The following is a 27131-nucleotide window of genomic DNA, read 5'->3' as shown; positions in this document are numbered from 1 at the left end:
CATGTAATGATATGCAGTATCTGTATTTTCAATGGCATTTTTCTTTGAGTGATGGGTTTTGTTATGTTTAATTGGAAAGACGTTTTCTCCCTATTTTCCCAACACTCCACCAAAAAGTTACTTGTGCTGTTAAGTTTTATCTGAAACAGTATATTTTGTCTGTCAAAACACTAAAGAATGATGTGCTCTTTTGACTTGCATTTCTTTATCTGGCTAGATGAGTTTGCATTTAGGCATCTCAGATTAATGCATCTTTCTTTTCAGAAATGTAGAACATCTCAAAAATCATTTGATGGGAAGAGAAACATGAAAAAAACTCCTCAAAATCTATCAGCAGGTTTGAAAATTCTGTTCTTAGTCAATAATTTAAATCATAAAAGGCTGTGAATCTATAATTTTGTTAACATTTATTAGAGGTTTTCCCTTTTTGTTAAAGATATAGCCTTTGGTTTTCACCTTATCGCCAATTAATTAGTGTATAGCAGGTGGCTTTTTTTTCAAACCAGTACATTCCCATGGATGTACTGCCTACAGGCAGGAACTTACACTGGCTGTGTTTGTGTGCAAGATCTGCTTTTTATTTCTTCATTTAAGCTAGCTAACATATTTATTATTAGTGATGGGAAAAGGATTCCAGATAGATTTGTTGTTATTTTGTTCTCTATTGTTGCGTTAAGGGTTACTGTCGCATACAAATAGGAATTTGAGGAGTGGCTGGGGTAGGGGGGAACCCTCCCGTTGAGTCACGAGGCTCAGACAGGACCCCCTTGCTTTCTAAACTCCTTCTCAGAGAGGAGTCTAGGTGCGGCTAGGTCCAGTCAGTCTCAGACTTGGTCAACAGTTTATTTTCTAAGGACTGTGTGTATAGCCACTTATTAGTTCAGGGCTTTTGCTAAGGCGACAGCATTAATTTTTACACCCCCCAGTCTGGTCGTGTTGAAGGAACTATCACGGCCAGAGCAGTGAAGAGTGCAGTTTATTAGAGCAACAGACACACAGATTCTTTGGATTACCAGTGATAAATTCACTGTCTGCAAAGCACATGCAAATACCAAGAATATGAGTATGAATAACACGGCCAGACACAAACATGTATATAACACGGCCGGACACAATGCGTATATCAAGAATATGAGTAACACGGCCGGACACAAACGCGTTAAAGATAATAAAGCGACTCTATATATAGAGAGATTTCTAAGTTTTCCGCAGAGGCACTTGATATAACCAAGTGTTCGACTCTTACCCAAAGGCGTCCCGATGGGGGGGAAGAGAGGCTCAGCCCGTCGACTGATCCCAAACGTCAGACTGGTACGTGATGGTGTCTTCCCTAACATTCTCTTTCTCTTAAACCATTTTATATTATCTTTCACCTTTCGGGTGGAGCTTGAGTGACTCCAGTCATACATACCTTTGTTTAGGATTGGTGTAAATTTTTCTCGCTTCGCTTTTAAAGGTATAAGCTAGAAAAATTCAGTGCGCAAGCTCAGTGATGGGTGGTCGCACCTTGGAGGCGGGTAGCTTTTGGGATGGAGGTGTGTTTTGGTATTATAATGATGTTATAATGAGCAAAGTTCACCAAAAGGACAGCATTTTGTCAAAAACGTGGCAGGCTGTTGGCCCAGGGTAGTAAATATGCAGCTTATCAGTTCCATGACACCTTTAAGTTCCCCTATTATTGCAGAGCCTGGCCGCGGCATCTCCACACCGCTCCACCCTCCGGGCAGCGCCTCTTAGAGTCAGCACACCAAGTTCCCCTGGTGTTACCAACATCTAAGGTTGCAGGCCTAGGGAACTCCCATGCCATGGATTCCTTATATGTCAGCCGCATTCCACCTGGGGAGCTTCTTCAATGATGTGCCTTACCTAAAAGTGGGCATATAAGTTCTAATTTTTAAGTCACCTCAGCCATTATCCCACATCTATTAGCAGAATTAAGGAGTAGGGAGTGTGCAAGTTCTTGGGGAGTGTGCAAGTTCTTGGTGACATGTATTTTTATCTAATTAAAGAAGCACAACAGCATTTTGTTCAAAATCATTTCCTGAGCATACTAATAAATCTGTAGAAGAATTTGAAGATAGATGGGTTTTTTGTTTGGATCCAAGCTTGCTGAGTTTTTTTTTAAAACTGGCTCAATAGTTGGTAAGCATTTACTTAGAATTATTTTTTCCTCCAGCTGATGGCATAAATAATTAATCTGATAAAAGGTTCTAACACATCAAATCAGTAAACAACCTTCAAGATGAATTGGCACACATCCAATCCCCCACACACCCAGCAAGAGTAGTTTATGCCAATTAGACCTGTAAAATGTGTTTATATTTTTGGCCTATGATAGTTAGTCAAACTATGGGGGTTCAGTCATCCCTAAACCGGTCAGAAAGATAACTCAAATTTATTGGGCAGCAAGAACTAATTGAATGCAGAGGTTAGAAGATGGTATCATTGGTGTCAGCCTTTTGCTCAATAGCTAAGGGGTGGGGATGTTCCCTGGGGTGCAGGGAATCCTCAATTCCATCACTCCACTCTCTGAGGGGCTTCAAATCTACATCTCCTCCGTCCTGTGAAATGCCCCCATAGAATCACAGAATGGTTTGGGTTGGAAGGGACCTTAAAGATCATCTAGTTTCAACCCCCCTGCCATGGGCAGGGACACCTTCCACTAGACCAGGTTGCTCAAAGCCCAATCCAGCCTGGCCTTGAACACTTCCAGGGATGGGGCAGCCACAACTTCTCTGGGCAACCTGTTCCAGTGCCTCACCACCCTCATAGTGAAGAACTTCTTCGTCATATGTAATCTAAATCTACCCTCTTTCAGTTTAAATCCATTACCCCTTGTCCTATCACTACATGCCCTTGTAAAATTCCCTCTCCAGCTTTCTTGTAGGACTCTTCAGGTACTGGAAGGCTGCTATAAGGTCTCCCCATGATGAGGTTATTCTGAGAGGGAGCTCTCAGGTCTTCCTGTGAATGCTGCCAGACTTCAGTATCCACTGGAATATGGCCTGAACCCAAGTGAGTGTCCTACCCACCACTCCTACCCACTACAGGGGGGAAATTTTTATCCAAGTATTATTCACACAGTGTTAACTCCTTGCTCCAATTAATAGCCATTCTCACATAGCAAAATAGTGTCAGTAGAAGAGATGCAGAGGTGTCCCTCCAAATAATTCTTTTGCTTCATGTTAGTATAGCTTGTCAGATATTTTAGTCTGTGGGGTTTTTTTCTTCATTTTTGCCAAATGTTATGCTGTGCACTTTTGTTCAACTTGTTTTCATTTCATTTGGATAAAGAAAATTTATTTTTGTTAGCATGAAACAACGGTGTTTTATTTCTCATCTGACAACCACTGTTTTCTGGTTATTTGAAAATAAGTGAGGTTAAGAAGGGTTTTCTAAGCATTGAGGTGGATACATAACATAATATTCTGTAGAACAGCCACTGCAGCTGAAATTTTATGAGGAAGAAATGCTCAGTTGTCATTTTAATTTCCTCTTATTATATCAAAATTATTATTTTCACATTGCCTTCATTTAATACCTAACTGAGAATGTCAGATTTTTTTTTGTTCTTTAGCAAAAATTCACACCGGCAGAAAAATCCATATGTGAAATACATTATAGCAGAAAGCTTAATTGTAATGTGAAAGTAGCAAATCAGACACTGGCTGATTCTTCGGTAACATCTGAAATAGGTCTTCTTTTGGTATTTCTTTTGGAGCATGGGATTACCTGTTCCAGTTGACTTCAGCACAAGCGGTTTGGGACTTGTCTGATTTGATTGTGACAAGGGACCAACTTCTTCCAGATCCGTTCTGTTAAAGCAGTTTGCTCCAAGAGCATGTGGAGCATCATTCACAGTTGTAAGCAAAGTCGGGTGTTTGAATTAGGCACCCGCTCAGGTACCTGTCAGAACTGGGAGCAGGACTTGCTACAGACCAGAGCTATGAGCTACCGGAGAGCATTCCTTATTTCCTTCTGCCTGGTTTTCCCTGTTTTTCTGTATCTTCTCCAGATGATGGCTCCAAGGCAATGTTAGGTGACCTGTCTATTAAAAGGCTCAGGAGGCCTGCTCAGTGTTGCATGCTACTCCCGCTAGAAGTCCCTAAAGATCCTGAACTTTACAAGGACTTCTAGTCCTAGCGAGGGTCTACTAAAGCTTTAAACTAGACTCGAAGGGGGAGGGGGATAATATCAGGCTTGCCCGAGGGAAGCTGAGGGACGACGTGCCATGGTTAGAGGGAGTGGGTGCCAGCGAGGGCACTCGGCCTGTGTCTCCGAGATGTGCGGGGTACGCTGGGGCACAGCCGAAGTTGAACGGAGTTGAGCTAGGGGATACTGAGGCAATAGGAGCCAAGAGGGAAATGCCAGTGAAACGCCTCAAAGCACACAAGTGGTGTTCTTCTATGAAGGAGACACGGACGACAGCCCAGCTGAAGTGCCTCTACACCAATGCACGCAGCATAGGCAACAAGCAGGAGGAGTTGGAAGCCATTGTACATCAGGAAAACTATGATATGGTTGCCATCATGGGAACGTGTTGGGATGACTCGCACAACTGGAGTGCGGCGATGGATGGCTATAAACTCTTCAGGAGGGATAGGCGAGGCAGGAGAGGTGGTGGGGTAGCCCTATACGTCAGGGAGTGTCTGGATAGTTTAGAGCTCGATGATGGTGATGATAGGGTGGAGTGTCTATGGGTAAGAATCGGGGGGAAGGCCAACAAGGCAGATATTGTGGTGGGAGTCTGTTACAGACCACCCAACCAGGATGAGGAGACTGACGAACTATTCTATAAGCAGCTGGGAGAAGCCTCACGATCACTAGCCCTTGTTCTTGTGGGGGACTTCAACCTACCGGATGTCTGCTGGAAATACAATACAGCAGAGAGGAAACAGTCTAGGAGGTTCCTGGAGCATGTGGCAGATAACTTCCTGACACAGCTGGTGAGGGAGCCAACTAGGGAAGGTGCCCCGCTGGACCTCTTGTTCATGAACAGAGAAGGACTTGTGAGCCACGTGATGGTTGGAGGCCGTCTTGGGCAGAGTGATCATGAAATGATAGAGTTTTTGATACATGGAGAAGCAGCGAGGGGGTCAGCAAAACTGCCACCTTAGACTTCCGGAGGGCGGACTTTGGCCTGTTTAGGAGACTGATCGAGAGAGTCCCTTGGGAGGCAGCCCTAAAGGGCAAAGGAGTCCAGGAAGGCTGGACATTCTTTAAGGAGGAAGTCCTAAACGCACAAGACCAAGCTGTCCCCAGATGCCAAAAGACGAGCCGGCGGGGAAGAAGACCGGCCTGGCTGACTAGAGAGCTCTGGCTCGAACTCAGGAAAAAGAGGAGAGTCTATGACCGCTGGAAGAAGGAGCAGGCAAGTCAGGAGGACTACAAAGGTGTAGCAAGGCTGTGCAGGGAGAAAATTAGAAGGGCCAAAGCTGAGCTAGAGCTCAATCTGGCTGCTGCTGTAAAAGACAGCAAAAAATACTTCTTCAAATACATTAGCAGCAAAAGGAGAGCTAAGCAGAATCTCCAGCCCCTAGTAGACGGGGGAGGGAACACAGTGACCAAGGATGAGGAAAAGGCTGAGGTACTTAATGCCTTCTTTGCCTCAGTCTTTAATAGCAGGGCCAATCGTTCTCTGGGTACCCAGCCCCCTGAGTCGGAAGATAGGGACGGGGACCAGAATGGAGCCCCCATAATCCAGGGGGAAATGGTGAGTGACCTGCGGCACCACTTAGACACTCACAAGTCTATGGGGCCTGATGAGATCCACCCGAGAGTACTGAAGGAACTGGCAGAAGTGCTCACCAAGCCCCTCTCCATCATTTACCAGCAGTCCTGGCTAACTGGGGAGGTCCCAGTTGACTGGAGATTAGCAAATGTGACGCCCATCTTCAAGAAGGGCCGGAAGGAGGACCTGGGGAACTACAGGCCTGTCAGCCTGACCTTGGTGCCGGGGAAGCTGATGGAGCAGATCATCCTGAGTGCTGTCACACGGCATGTAGAGAATAACCAAGGGATCAAGCCCAGCCAGCATGGGTTCAGGAAAGGCAGGTCCTGCTTGACCAACCTGATCTCCTTCTACGACAAGGTGACCCACCTAGTAGAGGAGGGAAAGGCTGTGGATGTTGTCTATCTAGACTCCAGTAAAGCCTTTGACATGGTTTCCCACAGCATTCTCCTGGAGAAACTGGCTGCTCATGGCTTGGACGGGTGTACTCTTCGCTGGGTAAAGAATTGGCTGGGTGGCTGGGCGCAGAGTGGTGGTGAATGGAGTTTACTCCAGTTGGCGGCCGGTCACAAGCGGTGTTCCCCAGGGCCCTGCGTTGGGGCCAGTTCTGTTTGATATCTTTATGAATGATCTGGACGAAGGGATCGAGTGCACCCTCAGTAAGTTTGCAGATGACACCAGGTTGTGTGGGAGTGTTGATCTGCTGGAGGGTAGGCAGGCTCTGCAGAGGGACCTGGACAGGCTGGATTGATGGGCTGAGGTCAATTGTATGAGGTTCAATGAGGCCAAGTGCAAGGTCCTGCACTTGGGCCACAGCAACCCCATGCAACGCTACAGGCTTGGGGAAGAGTGCCTGGAAAGCTGCCCGGTGGAAAAGGACCTGGGGGTGTTGTTTGACAGCTGCCTGAATATGAGCCAGCAGTGTGCGCAGGTGGCCAAGAAAGCCAATGGCATCCTGGCTTGTATCAAAAATAGCGTGGCCAGCAGGAGCAGGGAAGTGATCATGCCCCTGTACTTGGCACTGGTGAGGCCGCACCTCGAATCCTGTGTTCAGTTTTGGGCCCCTCACTACAGGAGAGACATTGAGGTGCTGGAGCGTGTCCAGAGAAGGGCAACGAAGCTGGTGAAGGGTCTGGAGCAGAAGTCTGATGAGGAGCGGCTGAGGGAGCTGGGACTGTTTAGCCTGGAGAAAAGGAGGCTGAGGGGAGACCTCATCGCTCTCTACAACTACCCGAAAGGAGGTTGTAGCCAGGAGGGGGTCGGTCTCTTCTCCCAGGTAACAAGTGATAGGATGAGAGGAAATGGCCTCAAGTTGCGCCAGGGGAGGTTTAGACTGGATATTAGGAAATTTTACTTCACCAAAAGAGTTGTCAAGCATTGGAACAGGCTGCCCAGGGAAGTGGTTGAGTCGCCATCCCTGGAGGTATTTAAAAGACGTTTGGATGAGGTACTTAGGGACATGGTGTAGTGGTGGTCTTGGTAGTGTTAGGTTTATGGTTGGACTCGATGATCTTAAAGGTCTTTTCCAACCTATATGATTCTGTGATTCTGTGATTCTGTCTCTTCTTTTCTTCCCCCCCACTCATGATGGCAGCTAACCCAGCTGTGTCCACAGGTGTGTCACGGGTGCCGATGAGAAAAAATGATCCAATTCTCCAGTTTGTCTGAGTGGCTGATGAAGGGCTCTGACAGGGTGGAGGTAAGCACAGCGTTGTGGGGTGGGTCAGCACTGCACCGCTGGGGTCATCAGCCCCTGCGGTGTCCCCTCATACCATGCCTCTCCCTGCCCTGGGCAGTGCCAGAATGCCACTCTCTCGCAGGGTTGCCTTCAAAACTTTTTTACCACACACAAGCATTACAGTAACGGAGGAGACTGAAATGGTATTAATTTTTCAGCTAGCTTCTTTTTCTTTCCTTTTTTTTCTTTTTTTTTTTTCTTGAAATGCTTACAGGAAACTACATTAGAATCACAAAGTAATGGAACATTAAAAAACCATCTGGGGATCTAAACCAATTTTCATATAAAGAGTTACAGTAGCAGTGATGCATGACCACAAAGACAGATACGATCCATTGTGAGTGTGGCAGGTAACTTGCAGTTGTGCTCAGGAACATAAAATTCTGATATCTCAAAAAAAAATCTTGGGATAGCTAAATAATTACAGAATGAAAATGATAGAAACTAATCTCTGGCTACTTAAATATAGTAAGACTTTATTTAGCGAATACTTGTCTTGTTCTGGGAGGGTTATACACACAGAAACACATATGCATGTGCTAAATAAATGGGATTGGCTTGATGGAAGAGGTGTGTACAAATATATAAAACCAAAAATACATTTTATGTTATGTATATGTATGTCTTTTTCCAAACCATAGATAGTTCCTAGTTGCTATTTTAATTTTATCAATTAGTTCCAGGGTTTATTTTTGGCTTTTGGTACCTTAAAAATGCTACCTTAAAGATATAAAATGTGATATAAAGATACAAAATATTATCTCTCATGGAAACACACTGGAGTCATAGAGACTTTTTTTAATTTCAGTTTCTTCACAGAAGAGCAGCAGTCTGTTTAAAGAGAGTTAGAAATCTTCAGTCCTTTTCATGCCCAATTGTTTTCCACACTACGTATTGCTGGTGCATAGAGAATCGTGTGTCAGGTGCACGGGTGGCGTGTGCCATGCACCCTGCAGCTCTCATCCTCCAGTCCCTGAGAAGAGGGGACCTTTTAGAAGAGATATCTGGTTTGGCCCCATTCCTCCGTGCAGCCAGGCTGTGAACCCCGGAGGCCAGATTGCACACAACCGCTGCGAATGGATTGTACCACAAATGCAACCGACCCATGCTGAGCGCAGGGCCATCGTATCTGCTACAGTGCTGCCTCTGCTGGCTTCATCCCGCAAGATTAAAGTGATACATGTTACAATAAGCAGACTTAAAATCAATAAGAAATAGTCTCCAGTGAAGCTCTTGAGACCCCATCCCCTGGGGTAATAAGAGAGTAGTTCAGCATCCTTCAAGATCAAGGCCTATGTCAGGAAGATTCCTGCCAAAATCAATGGAGCTGAATCAGTAACTGTTTCAGTACAGCCATCTCCCACATGACACCCATACAACACAGCCTTTCACTACACCGTCAACAGCTGACACAAACTGTTATGAGACAATCTCAGTTTCCCCGAATCACTGTATATGAGCACTCCTCAGCATCTCAATAAAAAGTCTCCTTAAGAGTATAGAAGTTACTGCTTTTTCATATCATACATTTATATTTTTACTTGTATGATTTCACTTTTTATGGAAAAGTCAATTAGACTGACCATAAGTCTCAATGTAAACCTAAATACATATTTTTTAGGTTTACAATAAATGCATACATTTATTTAGGTTCAACAGCTTTTTAGCGGTACACTATGTTACTGGCATTGTGAAATGAACTGAATAATTCACTGACTATTCAGAGACCACTGGAAGTGGCAGTATTTTCTTGCTTAGCTGCATAGCAGATTTTTACTTTTGCCCAGCCTATTTGATTGAGTGAGGCATGGTACAACTCACTTCTAGCTGCTATTCCAACCCTCTGGCACATTCAGAAGATACGAAAGTCATAAAACTATTCATTAGAGTTATGTGACTGTAGCGTAGTTTTTCTTTCTGGTCAGGCTGCTGATTATTGGACAAAAAGAGCAGAACCCTTATTGGATGAAAAGGCAATGAAAATAAGGTGGATTTATCCAACTATCTGCCACACAGTGAGATGGGAAAGTACTACCATATTCAGTACTACTTCAATTATTGATGAACAGTTCAAAGGTCTTTCATCTCTTCTGCAAAGAATATAAATCTACTTTTTCATATTCAAACTGATCTAATTTATAAGATTGGTAATATTTTCTACTCAAGGTTTGTGTTTGCTAAACAGGTATTTAAGTTCTCTTAATATTTAATATTATTTCTGAGCTACCTGATATAAAAGGAGGATCTTTTCCAAAAAGATGACACAACATTGTTGGTCAAAACACTATTTGACCAATCCTGTATGTTTCTTAAATACATAACCTTTCTCAAATAGAAATTCTCCTATTAAAAATATACTAAAATTTAGTCCACAAAGAAATTTTTTTTTATTTGCTTTATCCCAGGACAAACCCAAGTAGTATTTGTGTAGGAGCTTTTCTTTCTTTATGTACCTTTTTTTTTTAAAAAAGGTTTTTGGAAAATGAGGGAAAAAGTGAACAAACTCAAGTGTCCTGCAACAGGCACTTGGAAATTCTTGCAATCTACTTTTTCTAGTTTTATTACATTTAACAGTTAAAATGGGCATCTGAGTCTGCCTAGTTCATTTGGAAGCAAGGAATAGTTACATTCCCAAGCTATCAGGGGGAAGGCAAGCGAGTGCAGTGGCTTGCTGCTAGAGCAAGAAGACTTTGGGGGAGCAGTGTTTTTTATGACTGCCAGAACATCTCCAGGAACATTGTTTCCTGCTTCCCACTAGGAGACCTGCAACGTTCAGAAATATTTTATAGACATGTATGTGAATTCAGTGCCTATTAGATTTCCAGCTCTGCAGACTGCAGTCCAGAAAAGAGTGCTGCCTAGACAAACCTAGATTTTTTTGCCTAGATTGCCTGTGCAATCCCACCAACATGTTTCATTCACGATCAGGAAGACGTATGCCATGGCTGGCAAGTGAGGTCATCACTGTCATGGTTCTTGTTTGCTAGAGTTACCCATGAATGTGCCGGCTGCGGTGCTGATTACTTGGGAAGTAAATATATAGTTCCCACGAAACTGGTACAAGAGCATCCTTTTTTGCTTCATATACATCCCTGAGCATACATTGTACATTAGAAACATTCAGTCATCAGTAACATATTCAGGCCTCTAACCAAGGAGTGGTACTTGTTGTATATTGTACTGCTGGCAAACATCCCAGCCCGCATAAAATACTCCTGTGGGAAAACTCGCAATAAAAACTTTCCTACCTCTTTTGTTTTCAGCAGAAACCGAGAGCAGGAACTTGGAGGCAACAATGCTGCACCTTTGCTGTGTTCAAGTTGGATTCATTAAGTGCTCAAAAGTGAGCTCAAGACAAGGCAAAGGCAACAAGTCTTACTCTAAACTGTTATCAAATGGCTTCATAGAGGTGGTAAGACCTACAAAATTTGGCTGTCTGTGGCTACTTTTCAGATTAAAGCACTCAATTATGCAGAAATCAAGGCATGAAACTCATTAAGGCTGCAATCCTGTCCTTAGTACACTCTGTACTACTGTGCATAGAGTATGGTTTGTGAAATCACTTGGTGTTTGGAGACCTTTCAGATCCTCACACGTTATATTGAGCTACAGAAGAAATTTTTAGCATGGCCTCTGAATTTTTCATGCTTCAGTTTGCATAAACTTGCTGACTATATACAGAGTGATTCCTTTTATTGTTCCATTTTTTTTTTCTAAATAAAAATAAGCATGTACAGGGAGGAGAAAGGAAAAACAGGAAGGACTGCAAAACTATTGATAGATTTGAGAGTACTCTTCTAGTCAGTCAATGTAAATCATTGAGGTTGAGTGGAATGACCCATTTCTGAAGGAGGCAGGCTTGATTTCAGGCTTCTGTGGCCCCAGACCAGAGGAGAGCTTTGAGATCATCACCATGAGAAGAGACTACTAGTTCTGCTGCCAGGGATTACTGCAAAGCTGTTGCCAGAGAGCCTGGATATGGAAAGACCCTAGTTTATCATATTTGGCTCTGAAGGGAAGGAGAGTCTGCAGAATGCAGCCTAGAGGGGATCTGGTTTGGAAGAAGCTTGGCTAAAGATGAGCCTTCTAAAGCTAACAGATCGCGGGAGTGTGGGAGAATGATAACAGAGGACATGACTGAGTTTTAAAATGTATTAAACTTTAAATAAATAAGACCTACTCCCTGAAGAAAAGAATCTGAAATAGAATGCCTGGGAGGTATTGTTTGATGCCTTGGTTAGCAATTTGGTCTAGAGGCACAGAAGAAGTGTTTGTCAAACAATTTAACAAAGTTTTAAACATTTTGAAGTTTCTAGAAAAGTAAAATAAAACTCATAATAAAAACACCTCCGTAACCCCAAATTCAATAAAGCATATATTGAGAACTGGCAAGAACCAATAATTTACCACTTTGTGTTGTGAAATTAGCCCAAAAGTTTTATAGGCAGTCACTATCACACCAGCAAGGTGCCCCATTAAACACCTCAAACCTTCCAACAGTTTTAACCGTGGCAGGGAATAGACCTGCTGAGGAGAAGGAAAGAGTCTGGAAGAAAAATTAGGAGGAAAGTATGAGATACCTGCTAAGCTTTTACAGGTATTTTTTCAAGGGCAGCAAGAGAAGTCTTCAAAGCTAAGGCTGAGAAAAGAAAGGGTAAAATTAGGGGCAGAAAGATTAAAATATTACTCAAGGTTACTCAAGATTAGCTGTATGATGAATGTTCCACAGAACGCTGCATAAATCAAGATAACTAAGATAAATGGAAGTCTAATTTAAGGAGTGTGCTGTCTCTGGATCAGAACTGGAAGGAACCAGACACATGACTGCCAGTTAGGAGATACAAGAGCAATACCAAAATTGGGGCTGATCTGAACAAGAGGCTCTGCTTTGGGATACTGACAGCAATGGCTGTTTCCTAATCTCTTTTTCAAAGATGGTAGAGCAAAATCAGCTAGGAATTGAAGCTGGGCAGTAGCAGCAATTTTTAGTGTGCATTCCCTCCCACAGAAGGGAACTTTTGGCTTTTTTAGACTGGAACTTCTCTCCCCTGTGACAATGACCTGGCTCTTTGCTACAACCTTCCTTTCCTACACCTAACTGTACATCAGTTGCTGTACTTCCTTCTCATTGCACACTCAAACCTCTTTTCATCTTTCCTTCCTTTCCCCTCCAAATTACCTTTTTGAAGAGCTAGAAGATATGATCAGAGATGCCAGGACTCCTTTGCCTATACGTTAGGCAAGAATTGGGGAGTTTTGTTTAAAAAAAATCCAACAAAATCCACTACACAAAAGTATTTTTAAAGCTGAGATGTCTTTAACTCTTGCATTCATGTTTAAAAATGCATCAGCAGGAGAATTATTTTCATTGTGCATGCAGAAAGCAACACCCTGACCAGCAGTGAGAGGGCACAGAGCCTTGTGAGACCACAGAGGGGAGAAAAAGCCTGTCTTCTGTGGGTAAAGTCTCAGTGAAAATATTCAGAAAAGGAAATCTATAATGCACTGACTTTGTCCAGCAGACCCAAAATGCTGCTGGAGCTGCTGAAAGAGGTGGTCCAGTGAAAAGTGGGAGTGCTGACAGCATTTGACAAATGACTGGGGTAAAAGATCTTCAGACTGGGGTCATCAGCTGCATTAATCTTGAGGAGGCATTTGAGTTGTGGTCCAGGTACAGCAGGGATAATGAACTCTAGATCCCTTGGGAATGATAAATTGGGGCTGCCTAAAATCTGGGGTTCCTGAGCACGGACTGCAAATTGTGCTTAGGTGATACCTGCTGGAAGAAGGTGGCAGCTAACTAACTCCAAGCATCTCTCAAATGGAGGAAGACTGATGTGGGATTATAGCCAATGCACTCTGCCCAGGGAAAGAAAGTTCCCATTGCCTATCAGGTTTCCCAAATCAGTATTTTAGTCTTTTTTCCCACCTTCTCCACTGCCTTCCCTCTTTCTTGTCCTGCAAAATTCTCTTTGTTTAAAATCACTGCTGGTGAGTAAGGAAGTATCACTCATTGAGCCCTCTGTATTCTAGTTTCGCTTCTCAGATTTCTTGTTGGGTGCTTCAATCAGCATCACTTGATTTTTTCACACTTTTTAAGCTGGAATCAATTGAGACTGAACCCATCCCTTTTCACTACCCAGAAATGCCCAGCAATAAGCTGTCATGTTAATTTAAGGAGGTTAATTTTACAGTTTTATAGGCCTAAGTGTGGATGCACGGTGAAATCCAAGCAACTATTCCCACTTGCCAGTTGTTCACAAGTGTGTGTACTAGACCATTCCCTCCCATTTATTAATTTGTAAACAAGTAATGGAGAGGTGAGCATTGCCTCACTCAAGATGAATATGAAGGGGAGAAAAACATCCAGTAACAATTGTCGTTACGCTGATACTGCTTTGAATAACAAGCAGAAGCTATCAGCATTCACCATATAACTGATAATTAACTTAAGCAGCGTAATTTCCCTGAAGCTGCTCTTTTTGTCCACAAGAGCCTTAAGGAATGGAGACTTCCCAAAGAGCAGTAATTCCGGCCACACCTGTCTCCTCTAAGATGCTTTCTCTTTCTGGCCCTTACCTCATCCACAGTCATGTGTCTCTCTCTAACCGATATTAAAAAATCAGGAAACATTCTGACCTCATCAGAGCAGCATGATTAGGCAGATGAATAATTTAGTTTCACGAAAACTTTAATCAGAAATTAAGCTTGTTTGCAGGGGTTTTCAGAGTCTCTTCATCTTAAGAACTACCTTCCCTTTGCGTTCCTTCCACTTACTGTTCCCTCTCCCACAGCTTCCAGCCAGTCACTCCCATTCCTTCTCCCATCCCAGAGCCTGTGGGACTGCAGGGTGAGCCAAATGGCAGAAATGATTGTAATTAAAAAAAAAAAGAAAATAAGAAGGTTGAACAGCAGTTTTAATTTTTTACTTTTAAATCTGGATTCTTGCAGGGATCCAGCTTGCAGAGTGCAGCATCCCAAGGCATTTTCATCTGCCTGGTAACCACTGAAGAAAGGATTCAAGAATAATGATAAAACTACTGTAAAACTGTATCATATTAATGGTGGTCTCATCACAAATATTCTGTTCACTTCATTTATCCTTCTTAACAAAAGTGTATTAGAAATAGATACAGGTCCAAGGATGAACAATGAAAATTATCACAAATGCAGAAGGACTTTTGCTATTTACTTTATAGGGGAGTTATTTCAGACTAAAAACTAACTAAAGTCTGCTCTTTCCCAGTCCTCAACATTATGTTGCCGGGAAATTTGTCCTTTATGAAAAGTTAATACCTGCCTCTCCAGCATCTGAACCCACCTACATTGAGTAGGTCATTTGATTGCCTTGACTTGGTACAGCAATTGCTGTGTGCCTGCATGTTAGCAATTTGGGGATTGATTTTTATTTTGAGCTTGAAATAGAAGAGACAAAGGGGCGTATCTATAATATAATACACATATATGTACCCGCCTCTCCCCCTGGTAGATTATTCAGTGATTAATGCATTATAATGGAACTGTTTATATTTGTTAGCTATAGAATATTGCACATTACATTAAAAAAATCTGGCACCATTCATAAATCATACCTTTATGCTGTACTCCATTTAGCCAAAAACATGCGCATATGTACAGACACATTTTATTACACAAAGGCACTACTGAATATAAATAGAATATTTGTAAAACTTCACATTAATGTAAAAACAACGTTGTGCAAATACCTGATTCTGCCAACCCGCTGGCACATCTTCCACATTTTTAACTGTTCTGTTTAAAGCAGCATAGCTAAAGACTACATTACTGGGAAGAAATAGGTGAAAATACACCATAGATTACACAAGTAGAAGTAAGAGAGACAGCAGATGTCACTAAGATGAGAAAACCTTGCTGACGCTCCAGGGAACTTTCCACTTAAATGACATTTAAAAATTAATAATCAAGCACTGACAAACTAAGGGTAGAATTGCCTTCTCAGAAAGAAGACAGTGTCTCATGTACATCATGGTCTCTGCTTGAATCAGGAAAATTACAACAAATTTCCTGAGAGAATTCATGGTTTAAAATAGGGGATTAAGCATGAATGACATAGTATGTTTAAAAATGTACATCTCTGTTTATTGTATTTTGTATAAGCAATCAACATCAGTTGCCTACACATGGGAATAATGTTCCAAGTACTTTCCAAAACCTCTGCAAGTAGTCTCAAACCAAAGAGAAAGCAGCCATGGAATATGCAAAAGATAAGGAGTGCTGCCAGGTTCTCTTACCCAGGCATTTACAAATGTCTGAATTCTAGCAACTTTTAGGTTTAAACCCTTTGTTTTGTAAAATGGTATGCGTTTAACTGCAGACTAACAACATTTGTACTTTGACACTAACCCCTTCTTAGGAAAGGACCTTGCTTGGTCATTAGCTTGGCTATTGTAATTGCAAAGCAGCACCAGCTCCTGGGAGGGTAGCAGACAAACCCTGGCTCTCCTCACTCCTTCAGAAAGCGTGGAGAACTTAAAGTTTTTGCACCTCAACTGCAGTGGCTCCTCTTACAACCAGTTTTCTTTTTAAATAGGGTGATCGAGGAGTGATTGTATCAATTTCACTAAATTGCTTAAGTGACAGTCTTAATGAAGACCATGCGTTCTGTGAAAGGACATACAACTTCTCTACGGTATAATAGCAGAAGATAATAGAAATGGAAGCTAAACACTTTTTTCACACTTTTTCAAACAATACAAAAGATTTTAACTCATAAGGTAGACGCTTAAAGTCAACGTGGAGAGGATATTTAGCCTTTCCCTGCTCCACTAGAAGCATGCCTACTGTCTCTACATTCTGCTGTCATCATCTACATTTGCGAAAGGTGAAACAGAAGCAAGAGGAAAGAAATTGAATATAATTATTAATAGTTATTAATTGGTTACATTTTGAAGGCATTATTCTAGAAAATGAGCTTGCAGGGAATGAAGTGGGGAGGGACAGTATAACTCCAGACAAGTGCACACTTTCGCTATACAGGACAGCAGCAAACATAGCTGGTTGATTTACTCATTTTGAAATGTTTATAATGCTGTTCAGCACTCACATGAACAAGGCCGTGGCAGTAGCTTCAGTTGAAAAGGCAGAGAGGAAGAGGGGAGGATCCCACCAAGCAATAAAATCTTGCCATTTCCACTGAGAAGGTTAGTTCATTGTGGGCCAATGTGCAGTCAGATTGAGGCTTGCCTTCCATCAGTGGTCCACAGCGGTATTTACAGAAGCCAGATCAGATGTAATGATGGCAGCTTCTGCAAAAAATTCCACAGGCCAAAAATAGCTAATTTGACTGAGATTTATGTGATAAAATGTTGTTAATTATCACCCAGAAAACTGTTGCAATCCAGGGCTGCTTGCCAGGTGCCATCAGATCTAGATCAAATTCATAAGTATTTATAACAGATTTTATGCTGTTGCATCAGTAAGTGGTTAAGGGAAAACAACTGTGTAAAATGAGATCTATTTAAAAAAACTCTAGTGCAAATAAGGGCGAGGAAAAAGTTATGAAATCATACAACCCTACTAATGTCAAATTGCCTGTTTTATTGTTTTATACATTGGCTGGCATCAGTGCAGGAATATCCATGAAGAATGAAAAGGAATAAATTTTGCCACCTTTTCCTGAAATATATGGGCCCCCACCACGACTGCTTTGCTTTATAGGTCCTGGTATACTAAGACCACATCTCAGTTCTGTGAAACACAGTTCTGTCAAAGCATCTTATGATTAGTTGAGTAAGCAATTGAGAGTATTTCATACAGATTGCAGCTGGAGTCAATTCTTCATTAGAACAAAGCTCATAATTTTAGCAAGTACACCTACGGTCAGAATTCAGCCTCAAAATATAAGGAATATCATGACCAGATGCTAATTGCCAAAATAAATCTGAAAGGAAAATTATCTCTCAAGTCTGAGCCTGTGACGATTTGAAAGCGTGAAAGAAACAGAAACAATAAATGTTATACTAATAGGGTTTTGCTCTTTTTTTATTTGAGCTCTGAAAGCATTTAAAAAAAATAACAACCACAACTTTATAGCCTGATCTCGCAGCTAAGAAAGTTCTTGGTAGCTGACAATGAAAAAAATGCCATCTTCTTTATCACCGTCCCACAAAATAGATAATTTTATGTATTATACAGAGGAATTCAAAATCAAAGTTCAGAGTTTTAAATCGCTTTAAAATGTTAGATAAAGGGAGCCTGGAGTAGAATTTACAAATGCAGAAGCCAGTGGCCTTGATAGCCGTTTATTCATGTCCCACTTTTTGTAGGTTCTGTGTTCTTTTCCGATAAAGTGCAACCATACTTCTGCAGGACTTCTAACTTTGCTTTGGTATTGCTGTGAGAGCTCAGCTAGTTGTTAGAGCAGGAACTCTCAGCTAGAAGGTCTGGGTTCAGCTCCTGACTCAGGAGCAGTTTTGTTATCTAGCCTTGGAGGAGATAATGTAATTACAGATGAGGTGGCAATCTGGAGATAGTATTTTATTTTCTATCTTGCTGAAGTAATGCAAGAATTAATTAAAGTTTGCAAAACACTAGGAGATCCTGAGGCTGAATATCCTGTGGAAGTACTAATGATTTATCTCATCTCTTTTGGACCATATGCACACAGTCAGTTAGATGTTTTTCCAGAAAAGACTAATCTTGTCAGAATAACAAACTTGAGCTTCCTTATTGTTCCATGTCATAGCTTTCAGTATAGAACAAAACTAGCTGTAATTGATATAGATGTCCTGCAATCATTTTCTTGGTTCTTCTCCTCGTGTTAAATAATGTATGTAAATTTATCCCCTACATTTATGAAAAATTATTTGCTCAGTACTCTTCCAATTTCTATTGTCGGATTTTATTTCTTAATCTAGAATTAACTGGTTAGTGAATTTAGACATGCATTTGATCTCTCATACTAAAGCATTTCCAGTATGCCAGAAGGTATGGCCACAGAAACTGTCTGGAGGCTAATCTATTCAACTGTCAGTAGAGTGAAACAAAAACCCTACACTTCTTACTTGAAAGTGGCAGCAAACCATAATAAACAAGGAATGATACAGTGATGGCAAGAGGCGTGTGTCATTTTTATGAGCTGTAGATGTGCAAGTTGAAAATTGTGCATCTGGCAAATGACTCTGGTTTGGTGTACCTACTGTTACACTACTGAGATCTCTAGACATATAGATAGCTACCCGGATGAACTGGGAAAACTGAAAAAAAATGGCTCTATAAACTATGGATACTATTTATGATACTGAATTTGCCACTGGACTACACTAAATACTGTTTGAACATATCTGATCTTATTGCCAGTACAGCATGATTTCTGGTCTTCCAAAGATTGGTTTCTAAAAAAATTGTAAACCAAACCATTTGTCTTACATCTTATTTTCAGTAACACCACCACTCCCTCCGTCAAAAAGACAGCTCATCATTTGAGAAAACTTACACTTAAACCCACATCTCTGTGGATGGCCAATGTCTTTCTCTGCTCTGGTCTTTTTGAGGCCTACTGGGGTCAAAGGAAAGAAGCTATCTCAGCATGTAACCCAGAAAACTGGATCATAGTCTTTCCTTACAGGCCTGACACAGAGAGAATACCCTTTCAAGCAGTGTGTCGTAATCTTGCAAGGTCTATTTTGCATGCTAATCCAATCCCTGGAAGACAATACGGCTTTTAGTTACGTATTACTTTAATTCCGTAAGTTCGATGCATCTCTGGAACTCCAGGAACATTGACTAAGTCTTAAAAGAGAAAACTAAGAAAGAAAAAAATGGGTGCAACCATTTCATTTCTCAAAACTGGGATCTGTGGGCTAAAACCCATGTTATCTTCATAGAATCATAGAATCATAGAATACCAGGTTGGAAGAGACCTCAAGGATCATCTAGTCCAACCTTTCTTGGCAAAAGCAAGGTCTGGACAAGGTGGCCCAGCACCCTGTCCAGCCGAATCTTAAAAGTGTCTAATGTTGGGGAAGTGATCTGTGTGAACAGTGAAGTCTGAGGTGCACAGCTTCACTACTGTTAGACAAAAAAGTCAAAACTGTGGTCCAAAAGACCACAAAAGGATCAATTCACATGCTGAAGGCATTAACATGCTGAATGCAAGTCACAAATGGCCACGTCCCTTCTAGATGTAATTCTCTTAATGACTGAGCTGAAACCACACGCAATTTCATGCACAATTTTTATTCTCCAACTGTCTGCTACACTGCAATCCTCCTCCTCAGCTTTAGGGTGTATTATACAGTTACAATGTTTTGATTTTTAGCTTGAGATATCAGTTATTTCACTTTCATTCATGATTCCAATGTAGCAAGGACAACTTTGGAGAAAGGATCAATCACCAATTCACAGCTGCAAGAAGTTCATTGTACGTGTGATAATGGAACTTGATCTTCACTGAAGGATGGTAATGCATGCCACACCCCAAATGAGTAATTTTTGCACTGAATAGTTTTTTGTCAGTTTTTGTTCATATCTCAGGAGCCAAAGTTTCTGCTTTTGTATCTTTGATAGTGAGAGGCTTAGGCCAGTCTTTCCACTTTATGTTTAAGAGGATAACAAATCTTCATGGTCTTCTCCTCTAAAAGAAAATAACTTGGGGCATGTGTGGATAAAAGAATATTGAAGCAGAGCTGACTGAATTTCTTTCAGCTGACTGAAAACTTTTCTATTCTGCTGACAACAATTTTTCTCAAAAAGTACTTTTATTTCATTGTTCTGCTCTGAAAAAAATGAAAGTGCAGAAATGTTCTGTCAACACAAGACATTCATTTCAGAAAGGCTCCAGAGCTGTAATATGGGCACTTCTGCTCTTCTTCAATCTAGGCTCTCCAGGTAGAAGCCGCTGGCTGCTGTGCACTGCTACTTCCTATCACTGGCGAGAAGTCTGATGTGCGATTCCCATTTTGCCCTGTGTACTGGGATTACTATCATCCAAAGCCTTCCTCCTGAACACCACAGCAGCATTTCTAAATCAAAACACAGACATTTCTGATTTCTCACTAAATTTTGCAACAGAGTGAGCCTGTGGGTTTACTGTTTCTTCTGTGGATGATAGAAAAACACATTGTTCTCTTGAAATTTTTTCACATGAAAAACAATTTAACAGTTCTTATTCCATGGATTGCTTCTGCTTTATTTTTATAAATACAAAGGTAGAAAAGAACAAGCTTGGTGGTGCTTTCGATGGGTTTTGAACTTGCTGTCATAACGTGCAGTCTAAAGTGATATAGCCTTCATTCACTTTTTTTTCCTTGCTGTATCTCAAAATAATGACAACAAATTGTAAAGCTGGGTACCATTAGGTATTTGAGATGTCCCAGTTCAGTGAGTCAGTATTTACTTTAAAAGACAACAGAAGTGTCAGAAAATAGAGAGATTTGTACCAGCCCTCAAAGTCTTTCCTGAGTTCTGGGCATAATAACAGATTTTTATTTTTTTCTTAAATCTGCTTGCCGTAGCAGTTGAGTGTAAAATTAGGTAACCTTATACAGCCTGATTAGCAACTTAAGGATGAAAAAAGGTGATGTTTGCACAGCCGTGTGGGAACTGCAAGGCTCAGTGGCTGTTAACCTTCTCCAAAGGATGGAGTTCAGATTCACACGCAATCAGTACTTGAAACACAGTAAGCCATTGTCAGACATATGATTACATACCAGGAAATTGGTTGGGAATTATGTCTTAGTGAACTATTGTCAGTCCACACTAGGGTTATGGTTACAACTGTTTTATCATTACAACTGCTGGGATTTTACTAGCAACAGCACACATCAGTCTGTGGAAGGCTGTGCTGTATTACAGCAATGTCAGCTTGTTTCCTTGGATTGAGACCCAAAACCATTAAAATATTACAGTGAGGTGCACCATATTTCCCCAGCTCAAGACTGTAGCATGCATGTTAATGATGCAAGAGATGACTTTTTTTATAATGGAGACATGCCAAAGAACAAGCCCACCGCCCAGCTCAATTTTCTCAGCATAAATGACTCCTTTTTTCGGTGCACTGCACCATCACAGATGCTATACGGGGCTGTACACCAGGCCCAGTACAGAGACCCCTGCCCACCTGCAGCGTGCCCAGCAGGCACACGCATCCCCCCCAGGGCAGGTCCGGGGCTGCCTGTCCTGGGGGCTCGGGGAACACTCCCCAGCATGGCACCTTGCCTGCAATTACCAGCTGCTCACACGTGGCCCGGTTTTCCTGGCCTGGCAGGAGGCAAAGCAGCGAGCACGGCACTGAGGGGTGGCGGTGGAAGAGTGCTGTGTAGGGGAATGTTTTCTGGAGGGCCGTGACAGGCCACGTCCCCAGAGCCACTGTGCAGAGCTGCCAGCGACTTCCCTGCAACGGACGTGGCAAAAGCTGATGCTTTTTTGCCCACTCAGGAGGACGTGAGACACTCTCACAAAGACTTAAAAACATAGGCAGTGCTGGGCTCACCCAGCCCTTCCTCACGGCCCTGAGGGGCACACACTATCAGGTAAAACCCCCTCCCCAAACTCGACCTCCCTGCTGCTCGGCCATATTTACACCGGGCAGTGCCCACTTTATTCACCCTTGTTGCCGGGTAGGGGCTGCCCTGACGTGGCTGACAAGCTGAGGGGCAGAGCAGCCTCGGCGCCCGGCCGCCGGTTGCTGTGCCTGGCGGCGTGGAAAGGTGCAAGGAGCATGTGTGGGAGAAGCTTCTAGAAGGAGGGTGGGGTGGAGGAGGTAGAAGGAGGGTGGGGTGGAGGAGAGGAGGAGGCGGGAGTGGCGAGCTGTGGTGCCGCCATCGCGCTGAGGTGGTGGGAGCTTCTTCCGGGGAGCCCCATGTGGGGCTTGTAAGATGCTGCGGGTGTCCTTCGCGGACTCTGTGCCTGCGGGCAGCCCCTCACGAGTGTCCGTGGACATTCCTCAAGCCTTTGTGTGGCTGAATTCTGTTTCTTGAGCATTTACATTGGGTGTCCATCCGAAGGTGAGGGGTGGGGGCAGGCGGCCATGTGGGTTCGGCGGTGTGCAAAGCTGGGAAGCGGGCGGGGGAGGTCCTGGTGTGAGGCAAGGCGCCGGCCCGGGGTGCCTGCTGGGGGGTGGCTGCAGCTTCTGATCGCTTCTGAATGCTTTAGGATGCGTGGCAGTAACCTTTTTTGTGCTGGAAATAGTTTACGCTCATTATGCATTGGAGTTAATTTTCAGTAATTAGTTTTTAACTCAGAAATCAGCCCAGCAAGGGGGTGAGTTTTGCAGAGGGGCTGTGCTGGGCCCCTGGGTGGATCGAGACTGAAGCAGAGCTAACAGGTGTTCTCTGAGATGTCACCTGAGTGCTTGATCTGGTCTTTTTCTGCTTTTGTGATCAACGCTTGAATGCCATTGACAAAACTACAAAGGATGAGGATTTTCAGTCCAGAGCAGATGAAGTGACATTACTTACAGAGCATGTCCTGCCAGAACTCTTGGAGTTTGTACTGAGCTGTCTTTAATGTGATGCCCTTATGGCCATAGCAAAACCTCATTTATATTTTATTTGTCTCTCACATATTCAGTGAAAACATGCAAAACACTGGAGTAAATCAGTGTAAAAATACTGGAGGAAAAGGAGTCACCACAACTTAGGACGTTTCACAGCTAGTTTATTAAAAATGACTTATTGTAAGCCTTGTAGTATCTAGTGCTAGTCTTTTTTGGACACTGTATTATAAAATCTATTTTCCTTAAGGTTTGTGATATCTTGAAAGTCAGTTAAGAAATCTGTATTTATGCTGCAGAACTTGGAACTGAATTTTAGTTCATCATAGTCCAATTTATGCATTCATAGAGTTGAAGAGTAATATATATGGGTGTGTATATATGGGAGGGAGAGGATCTGGTGCATCTGACTTGATTCTGTGTAAAGATTAAGTGGGAAGCAATGGTAGCAGCAGCCATGGGTCTCACAGGGGAGTGACCCTTGTTGTATAACATGTTGTTCACAAATGAAATCACTACCCAGAACTCGATGAAGGCACTAGGGCATGAAGGCAGGTTTCCAGCCAACACTCCTGTGTCTCAAGCACAGTGACACATTTCAGTGCCACATTTCTATCTTCCAGGAAGTACTTGTTACTATCGAAGTCAACAGGACAAATATAAATAGTGTGGTCACTTTCTCACTGTATTCTATAGATATTCAAGGGAAAGGTAGCAATTCATATTTAAAATACATATCACGTTATAGCAAAACAATGCTTTTTAATGAGTCAGTTTCTGAATATATGCTGGTGTACAGATAAATGGAAAAATACTGTTACTGAAAGTACAGAGGTGTTACTGCAGCCTCCAAAGCTTCAGTATTGCCAGCCTTGTGGACTCAACTTAATAAACCAGAGAGTGATCTAGCAGAGTCCTAGCAGATGAAACCGTACATGGAAAAAAGCCTGTTTCTCATATGACCCCCTTTTTTTCAGATTTAACATTTCAAGTAATAGATGATCTCAGTGCCCTAGGAAAGAGAATATTCAACACTCTAAAAATGGCCTAGTTTTGCCAGCATAGCTTTTCCTAAGATCCCCATAAAAAGTGGATAAAATCTGCATTTGCTGATGTGACTTAATCATATTCTCACCAATCACAGGGCAGGAAAAAGAGACATGCAGATGGCTAATAATTAGTGGTAGTAATAAGGCCCATATGCATATAAACGTTATTTAGATACATGGTGTCCTAAGCATTTGTTGTATGAGGATTTTGCTCACTGTGGACCAGCTAATGTTGTTCCTGCGATGGAAGCTTCCAGTTAAACATTGACTTTGGAATTCAGAATGGGTGACCAGGCATGTCCATATATAAGGGAGGCTACAAGACAATAGAAGTGCTTTTGCTAGGCGTGGGCTCGTGTTGAGGAGCTGAACTGAACTTCCTTTGTGTAAACTGGCACACAGAATTAAAACTAGAATGCTTATTCCATTTTCCTTTCTCTGATTGCCTTACCTTTGGCTGGTGTCTGGCAGCTTCTCAAAAAACCCTCTGCATTTTGCCTCACTGTTCTTGGCTTGGGGAGCACAAAACTGATACCTACAATCAAATTATCATCAAAAGTGATAGTGTTCTTGCTAATGCCTAGAACGTTTTTCTGAAATTCTGATTGCTCAGACTTGGTTTTAAAAGGCTGCCATGTTACAGGCAGGTCAAGAAGTGCCAAAGATTGCCTCCTAGGCCCTGTTTTCACTCAGCTAAATTCAAGGTGGCAATGATTCTAGTTACTCATTTTGTGCATATGCTGTAATCTAGGCTCTTGTGGTAGGACAGCCATCTCAAAGGTATGCGTTAGAGAATAGGAAAAATAAATACCAACGGGGAATTAAAAAATGAATAATGTTGCTGCTAATCTAAGATGACAGTGTTTTACAAAAGAATCTGGCATCAAAAGGAGGAAACAAGCACTGCTGGGAGATCACTGTTTTTAGAACTCACAGATTACAGCCCAGAACAGCGCATGAGAAACTTGTGAGTAATACCCATTGTACGCTTACTGACATCTGGATGGCTGCCAACATCTTCATTTCAATAATTGCGCTCTTGGTGATTGCTGTACTATACAAGAAACAGATCCTGGGGACACTGAGAGGGAAGCATATTTTTTTCTTTTTTTTTAGGTAGGTATAAATGTACTGAGAAAGATAATACAATTTAATACTTAATCCTAGGAATGCTAATGGAATCTGGATTAATATTATACAATGGAATGAATGTAAGCAACCTTAACTGTTGACTCATATTTAAATCTAATCGCTTAAACTCTTATTCATTTTTGGATTTTGTGAACAGCTAGGAAATGGGAATTTTACTAGAAAGATCTGCCTTCAGCATATGGTAATGTGTGTTGGTTTTGGTGTAGTTAAGTTTGTACAGGAAACTTTTTGACAGTAAACTATTGGTGTGCAAGGCAGTCCTGCTCATGTTTATCATATCCTCTTCTTTTTTTCTCACTGAATGTGTCACATAGCCAGTTACTCATGGAAATCAATTTTTAAATACTTGTGCATGTCTGTTCTCAAAAGTAGGTTATGTTTGTTCATCCAGTCAGGAAATGGAAAAATACCAGATTATCTTTTTTTTGAACACAGCTCAGCAACCTTCTGAATATTGGTGGCTGAGCCCTACGTAGGGAAATGCTGCAAAGAGATTCAGATACATTTGAATAATGCAATTCCATTCACAGTATTCTAGGAACATGATGAAAAGAGAGAGGCTAAGTTTGTCAAACATATTATTCCTGGCAAATTATTCATTCAACTTTAACAAGCATACAGCAGCTGCTGTACTTTGCATGCTGCTAAACCTGTTCTTCAGTGACTTCCTCTAAAAGTGACATGTATTGGGGAGTCTCCATCCTTCCTCAGCATGCACACTAGATCATCAGAAGTGTTTTCCCATAGCTGCAGGCCATATCAGCCTTCCCTATCTTATCCTCAGTTCAGTTAAAACATGATATGCTTTTCCTCCTCACTCTCTTCTTTTATCTCCCCTTCTTCTTACATTTCTATGGTATTGTTTTTCTTCTCAATACTAGAGTTGGTTCTGAATACTGATAAGGTTAAATTTGCTGTAAATTACTGGAGAAATAGGCTAGATACATGTGGTGTCTGGTATCTTGCAAACACCAAACCTTTAATGTTCAAAGGGTTCCAAGAATTATCTGTGTTTTCAACCTTTATTTTTCACAAGGTTTAAACCCAAATGACTTTTTTTTCTTTTAACTGCTTTTATACTTCTCCATTTGCAGTTTCCCAGTGAAGACTCAATGCAAAATAAAGTAAAATTAAATTAGCTGTCTTAGGCCTGTATTAATTATGAAGGTGTAGAAAACCTCAGAAGTTAGGCTGGCCCAACAGAGAGGTTCCTGCTGTATGGTAGTAGTACACTTTGGGTTGGTTGATTTAATGGGGGTGGGTGGGGGTGGGGGTGTTGGTTTGTTTTGTTCCTCTCTGTTTTTTGATCTTCATTTTTGACTTTCAAGTCTTTCGGCCCTTGTGCTGGCATTTCTACTCAGCTTCTTAGTTTTCACTTTTTTTGGTGTTTTTTAGTATTTTTCATTGAAATAGAGTGAAATTGGAAGATGAGCTTCTGAGTTCACAATGATCAAGGTGTTTCAACATAAGAAAGGAAAACTGTGATTCACTTCTGCTATCAAAAATCCCCACGTCATTAAGAAATTAATTTGAGAGATCAAGCTAAGTCTTGAAGCCTGACAGGCCGGATTAAGTGACCAAATCACTTTGCATGCTGTTACTTGCAGTTGTTCAGTACTCACTCTTCCTCTTCTTGAAAGTTCCCATGCACTTTTTCTGACTCAGTAGTTGCCAGCCTTGGCTAGCCAATAATTTAATTTATAGCTTTGTGCCTGAGTTAAGATCCTAGTTGGGTAATACAGAGAAGAAATCTTAGAGAAGCTCCCAGATGCTAATATCATCAGAGTAGATGTATTTGTCCCCTCTTATGTTTATTCATTAATTTATTGTTCTCTTTCTAAATACTTATTTGCTAAAGGGTACATACAGTTTTTTTTTTCTAGAGGTTATTTTAATGTGCACATAATCTGCAGAATAACTTTCCTGATGGAGAGTGAACTACATTGCTTGTTATTTGAGAGGAACTACACAGGGTGTTTGTAAACA

The sequence above is a fragment of the Mycteria americana genome, chromosome 1 (genome assembly GCF_035582795.1).
Source record: "Mycteria americana isolate JAX WOST 10 ecotype Jacksonville Zoo and Gardens chromosome 1, USCA_MyAme_1.0, whole genome shotgun sequence".
In the NCBI taxonomy this organism is placed as follows: Eukaryota; Metazoa; Chordata; class Aves; order Ciconiiformes; family Ciconiidae; genus Mycteria; species Mycteria americana.
The sequence above is the reverse complement of the archived record's forward strand: the minus strand, read 5'-3'. Positions refer to the sequence as shown.